General features: G+C 31.2%; 1 long non-coding RNA gene across 1 annotated transcript; it reads right to left on the bottom strand.

Moving 5' to 3' along the window:
• Positions 1–8,165: 8,165 nt before the first annotated feature.
• Positions 8,166–10,558, bottom strand: LOC140809729 (uncharacterized). Its single transcript, XR_012113162.1, has 3 exons — positions 9,565–10,558; positions 8,362–9,350; positions 8,166–8,278 (listed from the first exon to the last, which is right to left on the bottom strand). It is a non-coding gene; the product is annotated as an uncharacterized lncRNA (long non-coding RNA).
• Positions 10,559–12,158: the final 1,600 nt, after the last annotated feature.

Raw genomic sequence — 12,158 nt, 5'->3', positions numbered from 1 at the left:
TAGGGCTATCATTCAGCCCAGTGTCAATTTAATTCCTGGCTACGTCCCTGAATCGCCTTGTCCAAGCATATTTCTTCTTCAATTTGGTTAAATGTTTGACAGATCTAATCTTCATCCAGTCGTAAAAAGTGAATCTCTTGATCTGCATATTCATTTACTTCATCAATTAGCAAATTGTTTTGAGTTTTGATAGCAGATGCCTTCTTATCAGTTACCTTCGTAGCAAGTGTCGCAATAAAATATTTGTATCATAAAATTAATCCATGAGATCGTCTCATATGAGTTTTTGTGAAAGAAAAATATAGAGAAGGAGTAAATGAAAATATTATTTATGAATATTTATGTATGTAAAATTTTGTATCAATATTCTTCATTAATATCGATAAATATTAGATCTTATATAAATATTTTTCGGGGACATTGATAATTTTAGATCTAATATAAAAAATTTCATCTTTGTATTTTGAATTGTATATCTGTCAAGATTATTGACATAAAATTTTGTTATGTTATTCTATCACATAAAATTAAGGGACACTTTTGGATAAATCCCTAATCATAAAATCAATTTTACATTCAGTCTCTATGTCATAAAATTATATTTTTCACTTCCTAATACACAATTTTTTTTTGAATTCCCTCCCTACTTCATATTTTATCTCATTTCCCCTTTAATTCAATTTTATTTCCACAATTACAGCAGTTTTCTTCTCTTCCCCCAATTTCTCACATACATCCCTAACTCATCTCCATCAATTTTCATCTCCACTGATTTCCATCTCTTCCTTCGTTGAGAACCACAGGCCATACAAACCCGCCTACTGGCGACGATTTGGAAGCCAACGATGACAGTGGACAGAGAGGCAAAGCAAAGCAAACGAGGAAGTGAGTTTCTTCTTCTATATTCGGTTGATTTGTCCAACTTTTTATATAATTTGTGCAATATTGTTTTAATTTTCTCATGTATGTGGAAATCCAATTTTTTAAGCTTTGAATCCGGCTCCATTGCTTCAAACAGGCTTAACGTGATAGCTATTTCATTACTTAAGGCATAGTTGCATTTTTAAGCCGTGGACCATAAATAACATATATATCTGCTAAGTAATATTATACTGTCAAATATCTTCATCAGCTAAATGAAATGTGTGAATTAGAATATTTTTGTGAATCCTACTTATTAATTGGTTATTTTTAGATCCCTGTTGTCATGGGTATTGGTGTGCCTGATATACTATAATGGATGTGGAAAGTCATAGTATAATGCACTGAACCTGGTCGCCAATAAATGTAGTTATAGTAAATGATTTGTTTGGAGAAAATGAGTTATAGTTGGGTGAATCTATTGCCAAAGAAAGGCGTATACTGTTTATCATATATTTTAGTCAATAATTTTTTGAATTGAGGTGTTTGCTTTACTTGTTTTATCACGTTTGTTTGTTGTCATTGAAATTTTCATTTGCTTATAGATTCATTAAGCCGAAGTAGCCGTAGTACTCTTGGAGAGATGAATGCTAACGTTCTCAATGAAAGCCAATATATTTTGATGCCTTTGAACACAAAATTTCATTGGTTTTTGCTGGTTTTGGACACCGTGACTAGTAAATTCATGCACATGAACTCGTTGTGGTCACCCCAAACAAAAGGGTTTGTCAAGATATTTGTAAGTTTGTATTATTTGCTACTTACAACATTAAGTTGAATACCACAAGAAATTCTTTCTCAGGCTAAGTTCATCTCTAGCTACATCAAGAATTCACTTCGATATCCTGCCCCAAAAGCACAAGTTGATGATCGTTATAGCCGACAACAAAGTGGAGTCGTTGATTGTGGAGTATTCGTGTGCCTATGGGCAGAAGCCTTTACACAAGATGACCCGGAATTTTGGGGATATGTGAATACTTGTAGTATTCAAGAATATCGTGCACACATGGCTGCCACCATTTTGGCCGATGAATATGGGATCCTTCACCATTTAGCTGGAAATTCTACTTGAATGATGTTCTTGATTGTTTGGCTTGTATGTTCTGTAACATTGTTTTTCGTATGCACTGCTTTTGTAACCTGAGATATTTCACCATTGAGCTGTAATATTTGTTTACTTTATGTTGTGTCATAATCAACATTTTCCCGAATATCTATTAATGCATGAATTTGTGGCACTAGATCTTCGGTAATGGGGTGTACTTTCGACACAAAATGTGGTACTTTATAAGCTAGATTGTTGTACAATGAATAAGAACATGTGGTACTTCTCCTTGGGAAAAAAAGTTGATAAAAATATTTTAATTGTGGCAACAATACATCACAAGGTGATAAAATAGGTACGGATTTTTTTTTTTTAATTTACGATAGATGGTGAAACTAAAACTTAGTTTGATATCTTATTTCATATCATTGCATTATATTTGCATATAATACATGATTTGATATAGTTACTGTTATTTGATAGATTAATGGTATTAATTAAATCTACCTTTATTTGTGGTACTAGATCTTCGAAAATGTGGTACACTTTGACAAAAAACGTGGTACTTTGGAAACTATATTGTGGTAACATGAATATGAACTTGTTGTACAGCTGAACATATACAACGGAAATATCATTTCAAGAGTACGATAACACGACACATATATTAAAAAAAAGGTTCAAACTAATTTGTACACAACTTCTCTTGCTCTCCTTGGGAAAAAAAGTTGATGATAAAAATATTTTAATTGTGGGAACAACACATCACAAGGTGATAAAATAGGTACAGATTTTTTTGTTAATTTATGATAGGTGGTGAAACTAAAACTTAGTTTGATATCTTATTTCATATCATTACATTATATTTGCATATAATACATGATATGATATAGTTACTGTTATTTGATAGATTAATGGTATTAATTAAATCTACCTTAATTTGTGGTACTAGATCTTCGACAATGTGGTGCACTTTGACAAAAAAACATGGTACTTTGGAAGGTATATTGTGGTACAATGAACATGAACTTGTTGTACAGCTGAACATATACGACGGAAATATCATCTCAAGAGTACGATAACACGACACTTATATTAAAAAAAAATGTTCAAACTAATTTGTACACAACTTCTCTTCTTCTCCTTGGGAAAAAAAGTTGATGATAAAAATATTTGAATTGTGGCAACAATACATCACAAGGTGATAAAATATGTACGTATTTTTTTGTTAAATTACGATAGGTGGTGAAACTAAAACTTAGTTTTATATCTTATTTCATATCATTGCATTATATTTGAATATAATACATGATATGATATAGTTACTGTTATTTGATAGATTAATGGTATTAATTAAATCTACCTTAATTTGTGGTACTAGATCTTCGACAATGTGGTACACTTTGACAAAAAACGTGGTACTTTGGAAGTTATATTGTGGTACAATGAACATGAACTTGTTGTACAACTGAACATATATAACTGAAATATCATCTCAAGAGTACGATAAAACGACACTTATATTAAAAAAAAGGTTCAAACTAATTTGTACACAACTTCTCTTGTTCTCATTGGGAAAAAAACGTTGATGATAAAAATATTTGAATTGTGGCAACAAAATATTACAAGGTGATAAAATAGGTACGGATTTTTTTGTTAATTTACGATAGGTGGTGAAACTAAAACTTAGTTTGATATCTTATTTCATATCATTACATTATATTTGCTTATAATACATGATGCGATATAGTTACTGTTATTTGATAGATTAATGGTATTAATTAAATCTACCTTAATTTGTGGTACTAGATCTTCGACAATGTGCTACACTTTCGTGGTACTTTGGAAGCTATATTGTGGTACAATGAACATGAACTTGTTGTACAGCTGAACATATACAACGGAAATATCATCTCAAGAGTACGATAACACGACACTTATATTTTAAAAAAGGTTCAGACTAATTTGTACACAACTTCTCTTATTCTCCTTGGGAAAAAAGTTGATGATAAAAATATTTGAATAGTGGCAACAACACATCACAAGGTGATAAAATAGGTACGGATTTTTTTTGTTAATTTACGATAGGTGGTGAAACTAAAACTTAGTTTGATATCTTATTTCATATCATTGCATTATATTTGCATATAATACATGATATGATATAGTTACTGTTACTTGATAGATTAATGGTATTAATTAAATCTACCTTAATTTGTGTTATTAGATCTTCGACAATGTGGTACACGTTGACAAAAAACATGGTACTTTGGAAGTTATATTGTGGTACAATGAACATGAACTTGTTGTACAGCTGAACATATACAACGGAAATATCATATCAAGAGTACGATAAAACGACACTTATATTAAAAAAAAGGTTCAAACTAATTTGTACACAACTTCTCTTGCTCTCCTTGGGAAAAAAAGTTGATGATAAAAATATTTTAATTGTGGGAACAACACATCACAAGGTGGTAAAATAGGTACGGATTTTTTTGTTAATTTACGATAGGTGGTGAAACTAAAACTTAGTTTGATATCTTATTTCATATCATTACATTATATTTGCATATAATACATGATATGATATAGTTACTGTTATTTGATAGATTAATGGTATTAATTAAATCTACCTTAATTTGTGGTACTAGATCTTCGACAATGTGGTGCACTTTGACAAAAAAACATGGTACTTTGGAAGGTATATTGTGGTACAATGAACATGAACTTGTTGTACAGCTGAACATATACGACGGAAATATCATCTCAAGAGTACGATAACACGACACTTATATTAAAAAAAAATGTTCAAACTAATTTGTACACAACTTCTCTTCTTCTCCTTGGGAAAAAAAGTTGATGATAAAAATATTTGAATTGTGGCAACAATACATCACAAGGTGATAAAATATGTACGTATTTTTTTTGTTAAATTACGATAGGTGGTGAAACTAAAACTTAGTTTGATATCTTATTTCATATCATTGCATTATATTTGAATATAATACATGATATGATATAGTTACTGTTATTTGATAGATTAATGGTATTAATTAAATCTACCTTAATTTGTGGTACTAGATCTTCGACAATGTGGTACACTTTGACAAAAAACGTGGTACTTTGGAAGTTATATTGTGGTACAATGAACATGAACTTGTTGTACAACTGAACATATATAACGGAAATATCATCTCAAGAGTACGATAACACGACACTTATATTAAAAAAAAGGTTCAAACTAATTTGTACACAACTTCTCTTGTTCTCATTGGGAAAAAAACGTTGATGATAAAAATATTTGAATTGTGGCAACAAAATATTACAAGGTGATAAAATAGGTACGGATTTTTTTGTTAATTTACGATAGGTGGTGAAACTAAAACTTAGTTTGATATCTTATTTCATATCATTACATTATATTTGCTTATAATACATGATGCGATATAGTTACTGTTATTTGATAGATTAATGGTATTAATTAAATCTACCTTAATTTGTGGTACTAGATCTTCGACAATGTGCTACACTTTCGTGGTACTTTGGAAGCTATATTGTGGTACAATGAACATGAACTTGTTGTACAGCTGAACATATACAACGGAAATATCATCTCAAGAGTACGATAACACGACACTTATATTTTAAAAAAGGTTCAGACTAATTTGTACACAACTTCTCTTGTTCTCCTTGGGAAAAAAGTTGATGATAAAAATATTTGAATAGTGGCAACAACACATCACAAGGTGATAAAATAGGTACGGATTTTTTTTGTTAATTTACGATAGGTGGTGAAACTAAAACTTAGTTTGATATCTTATTTCATATCATTGCATTATATTTGCATATAATACATGATATGATATAGTTACTGTTACTTGATAGATTAATGGTATTAATTAAATCTACCTTAATTTGTGGTATTAGATCTTCGACAATGTGGTACACGTTGACAAAAAACATGGTACTTTGGAAGTTATATTGTGGTACAATGAACATGAACTTGTTGTACAGCTGAACATATACAACGGAAATATCATATCAAGAGTACGATAAAACGACACTTATATTAAAAAAAAGGTTCAAAATAATTTGTACACAACTTCTCTTGCTCTCCTTGGGAAAAAAAGTTGATGATAAAAATATTTGAATTGTGGGAACAACACATCACAAGGTGGTAAAATAGGTACGGATTTTTTTGTTAATTTACGATAGGTGGTGAAACTAAAACTTAGTTTGATATCTTATTTCATATCATTACATTATATTTGCATATAATACATGATATGATATAGTTACTGTTATTTGATAGATTAATGGTATTAATTAAATCTACCTTAATTTGTGGTACTAGATCTTCGACAATGTGGTGCACTTTGACAAAAAAACATGGTACTTTGGAAGGTATATTGTGGTACAATGAACATGAACTTGTTGTACAGCTGAACATATACGACGGAAATATCATCTCAAGAGTACGATAACACGACACTTATATTAAAAAAAAATGTTCAAACTAATTTGTACACAACTTCTCTTCTTCTCCTTGGGAAAAAAAGTTGATGATAAAAATATTTGAATTGTGGCAACAATACATCACAAGGTGATAAAATATGTACGTATTTTTTTTGTTAAATTACGATAGGTGGTGAAACTAAAACTTAGTTTGATATCTTATTTCATATCATTGCATTATATTTGAATATAATACATGATATGATATAGTTACTGTTATTTGATAGATTAATGGTATTAATTAAATCTACCTTAATTTGTGGTACTAGATCTTCGACAATGTGGTACACTTTGACAAAAAACGTGGTACTTTGGAAGTTATATTGTGGTACAATGAACATGAACTTGTTGTACAACTGAACATATATAACGGAAATATCATCTCAAGAGTACGATAACACGACACTTATATTAAAAAAAAGGTTCAAACTAATTTGTACACAACTTCTCTTGTTCTCATTGGGAAAAAAACGTTGATGATAAAAATATTTGAATTGTGGCAACAAAATATTACAAGGTGATAAAATAGGTACGGATTTTTTTGTTAATTTACGATAGGTGGTGAAACTAAAACTTAGTTTGATATCTTATTTCATATCATTACATTATATTTGCTTATAATACATGATGCGATATAGTTACTGTTATTTGATAGATTAATGGTATTAATTAAATCTACCTTAATTTGTGGTACTAGATCTTCGACAATGTGCTACACTTTCGTGGTACTTTGGAAGCTATATTGTGGTACAATGAACATGAACTTGTTGTACAGCTGAACATATACAACGGAAATATCATCTCAAGAGTACGATAACACGACACTTATATTTTAAAAAAGGTTCAGACTAATTTGTACACAACTTCTCTTGTTCTCCTTGGGAAAAAAGTTGATGATAAAAATATTTGAATAGTGGCAACAACACATCACAAGGTGATAAAATAGGTACGGATTTTTTTTGTTAATTTACGATAGGTGGTGAAACTAAAACTTAGTTTGATATCTTATTTCATATCATTGCATTATATTTGCATATAATACATGATATGATATAGTTACTGTTACTTGATAGATTAATGGTATTAATTAAATCTACCTTAATTTGTGGTATTAGATCTTCGACAATGTGGTACACGTTGACAAAAAACATGGTACTTTGGAAGTTATATTGTGGTACAATGAACATGAACTTGTTGTACAGCTGAACATATACAACGGAAATATCATATCAAGAGTACGATAAAACGACACTTATATTAAAAAAAAGTTCAAAATAATTTGTACACAACTTCTCTTGTTCTCCTTGGGAAAAAACGTTGATGATAAAAACATTTGAATTGTGGCAACAACACATCACAAGGTGGTAAAATAGGTACGGATTTTTTTGTTAATTTACGATAGGTGGTGAAACTAAAACTTAGTTTGATATCTTATTTCATATCATTGCATTATATTTGCATATAATACATGATATGATATAGTTACTGTTATTTGATAGATTAACGATATTAATTAAATCTACCTTAATTTGTGGTACTAGATCTTCGACAATATGGTACACTTTGACAAAAAACGTGGTACTTTGGAAACTATATTGTGGTACAAAGAACATGAACTTGTTGTACAGCTGAACATATACAACGAAAATATCATCTCAAGAGTACGATAACACGACACTTGGAGGCATTGACTTGATTATACTAGTAATATGACCAATGAATTGCCGCATATGCTGCTTTCTGAAATACAGATTCCCAATGTTTTTTGTTGTGCAGTGGATACTTCTTCAAAATCTAAAATTTAAATAACACCACATTAAAAATCTCATATACAAAGAGATATTATTTGAAAGCAAATAAAATGTGATGGAACATACCTGCCTACGAAAATTATCCACCAAGTGTCGCAGGCAATATGAATGGTGACTACCTGTAAATATACCGGGGATTGCCTTAACAAGACCACTATGCCTATCAGAAAAGAATGTGAAATGTGAGAAAGCTATACAATTTTGCATTTCCAAGACATACCTCAATTTCAACAGAACCATTCCCAGTTAGCATCGTTCTCAGCCTCCACTACAGCAAATTCTAAAGTGAATAGATCGTCATTAGCATCTTTTGTCATAGCACTTAGTATGCATCCTTTGAATTTATTTTTAAAATGTGTTCCATCTAAAAAAATCAAAGGTCTGCATCCCTTAACAAATCCAACAATACATGCATGTAAAGAGATAAAAAGTCGTCGAAACTTGTTCATTTGATCAACCTCGCAATCAGCCCAACTACCAGGATTTCTTTGTTTCAAAGCATCACAATACCACCTCAATTTTTCAAAACATCCTTTCTCTGTCCCATAAATTTGATGCATTGCTATTTCCTTGCCCATCCAGGCCTTATGATACTTCAATTCAACGACATATTACCTATGAATATGTCTTACAATTGCAGATGGTCGATATGATGGTTTCTCTCTCAATTTATCTTTAACAATATTAGCCACCCAAACAGAATCAGCCTTTGGATGGCCCCTAGTTCGAAGATTTGCCTATCCACATACGTGCTGAAGAAACATTTTCTAATTCCAAACGTTTCATCTACCTTATATTTGGATGCATATATTCTCCATGAACAACCTTTGACATTACAAACAACTATAATTTTTTGACTATCATTTTTCTTATACACAAACGATCTCCTAGTAGCAATAGCATAGTTTTTAACAACATTTCGAAACTCATCAGGATTTTTAAAAATTTGTCCTTCTCCATGAATCAAATGACTCCAAACATCAATGGAGTTACTTTGTAGAACCATTTCAAATTGAGAAGCACTCGAAGAACCAACATCTGTATCAACATCATTCCTTAAAGAAAATCAACAATAAAATAAATCAATAAATAAAATTCAAGTTTCAAAAGTGAATGATGTATTAAATGCTTCGCTCGAAATACCAACATCCGTATCTTAGATAAAAATGAACTTATTAACTGTATGAATAAATTAAACGAAAAAAATTCAATCATTTATTTCCAATGTTCATGTGTCACACAACTACAAATAAAAAATATAGGAATTACCCGAGGTTATTCATGTCAATTGGAATAATTTCATCTTTTCGGATTGCTATCATGTCAATGATGTTCATTTTCATGTAAGCAAACAATGTGATCATATTACCGACATCTTCATCTTCAGTCAATGTCACATATATCTTTTGGTGAGGTGCAAGGTAATGTATGATGGTTGAAGAAGGATTGATTTGATCACGTTTTTTGGCAAGATGAAAATACATCTACGTTAGGCTCATATTTTCCTCGATTGTAAAGATAAACAATCGCCTATTGTACAAACAACTTCCTAGTAGCATCACATCACCTTCAATATTGACTCAAATATCTTCACAGAAAAAATTGAGTGTTATTGTTCCAATATAATGAAGATAAATATAAGGACTTCCAAGCAGCTTGTTGTCAGTATTCACATAAAAAAATGTGAGTCATTGGTTTCATTGTTCACTTTTCCTCATAAACAAATCTTCAAAGCTAAAAAACATCAAAAAACACAACCAACACACATAATATATAAACACAAAATTTACCTTGTCGTCCAGTATCTGCGCTCAATATGAACCTGGAAAATTCTCAACAAACACAACCAATGCACACTATTTATATTTGAACTAAGCTCAACTACTTTCTAGTTTCAAAATTTTCTCAACATTGTTTTTTAGCAAATTGGGGATACATAAAAAACATAACACTTGTTTACTGTATGTTGTACAACGACCTACAAGAAATACTTTACTTGATCATTCTGGTTCGGGAATTTGAACAAACCCCATAACAAATACACATTAATTATGTCTTCTTTTTCCTCTACGGTTTGCCTTACTGGTTGGTTATGATGATAATAAGATTTGGGTGTTTCAAATGGATATGGGGATTTCTTTGTTTGATCTTGTGCAATCTAATATTCTAACAATCAGATGCATATATTCACACAAAAAAAAATTTCACGCTCAGGAATTTCAACAAACACAACAAATACACATAAATTTTGTTGACAAAGATGAATTACTGTGGGGACCCGGACGCTAATCATCTTCTTAATCGTGATTGGGACTAATTAATCAATTATAATAAACATGGTCTAATTTTTTTTTTAAAATGCGGAAGGTAATGGAATCAAACTCCTATACATATCAGTATAAAAGTATAAATCTGATAAAATATACAATCATACACATCTCAGGTTCAACAACTAACTATCAAGTGTTTAAACCCTATCTCTAGTCCAAGTCCGTAGTCTCCACTCTAACTCGATCTTTCTTCACCTCTGTGACCATGAACATGTTCCACCTGTTGTCATGCACACATACAGACAAGACAACAGCCGGATAACTCCGGTGCGATATAAATATCCCAGTATAAACAATGTATTAATGCAATCATATAAAACTTATATAAAAAAAGCATAAACAATTATTAAAACATGTATCCAATCTGACTACACGAACAAATACGAATCTGTATTTAAGTCAATGACTTGTTATCTTATCTTATTTCTAACCTAGGGATCCAATCTAATTTAGACTTTGGTATGCTGTATCGAATGTCTACAATAGACGTTGATCTACATCTAAGCTCATCGATACACCGTAAGTCTAGAGTCTTCGCGGTTCTGACAAAGATTCGGCGGTTCTGCCCTAGCTAGGCTAATCTGCCCTAGACTCAAACTCTGGCTCTGCTATCATTCAATAGACTAAACTTATCAATCTGATATTCTGCAAATATCAATGCAATAAAATAAATTATGTGATTTAGGGAAAACAAGTCAAACCTAACTCGAGTTGTGCAATCCCGAATCAACATTTATTTATACATTTCTCGCTGTCGATCTAATACAATCAAAGTCTTGATTCAAAGTCTGTCACTGTTCAATCTTGCAATGAAAATATCAATATTCTGTATCAATATTTTAATCAAATCATGACATCTTTGTTTAATCAAATTCTAACGGTACAACGGTACAATCTTGCGATATCTGTGATACCATATCAGTCTATACCAATTCCAATAACTTATAATCAACCTCAGTGCAAATCTGAAATCACATCTCAGTCAATTTAACTCTGAAATCCATAACAATTCAATACTCAATCTGTTTCTTAATCTGACTTCGATTCTACGATGTCTACTATGTCAAGAACACCGTATATGAATCATATCTAATTCTAGACATAGCATAATTTCAAACCTTAACAAAACGTAACGAAACTTACGTCATGTTGAAGCATGCGTCGATAGGAACACAGTACTACAGTCAGATTCAAAATCGGACGGACGGACGGATCGAAATATAAAGGCGTAAGGATTTTCTGAAAGATTTCTCGATTTCCTTCTTCGTTTCTAATGAATTCTGAAGGAAAACGTTATATATATATATATATATATATATATATATATATATATATATATATTCGATTGCATGTAAAGATACGTGTCTCCTTTTTCTTAAACTTCGGTCGGTGCTCGGGCGGTGCTAAACTACCGCTCGAGCGCGGCATTCTCTGTCCAAGCACTTTTTTGCACCTTGGCGCTCGGGCGGTCACAACCTACCGCCCGGGCGCCACATCTTCTGCCCGAACATGTTCTTGTTGAACATTGGCGAT

The sequence above is a fragment of the Primulina eburnea genome, chromosome 13 (assembly GCF_022965805.1).
Source record: "Primulina eburnea isolate SZY01 chromosome 13, ASM2296580v1, whole genome shotgun sequence".
NCBI lineage: Eukaryota > Viridiplantae > Streptophyta > Magnoliopsida > Lamiales > Gesneriaceae > Primulina > Primulina eburnea.
This window is presented reverse-complemented; position numbering and strand designations above follow the sequence as displayed.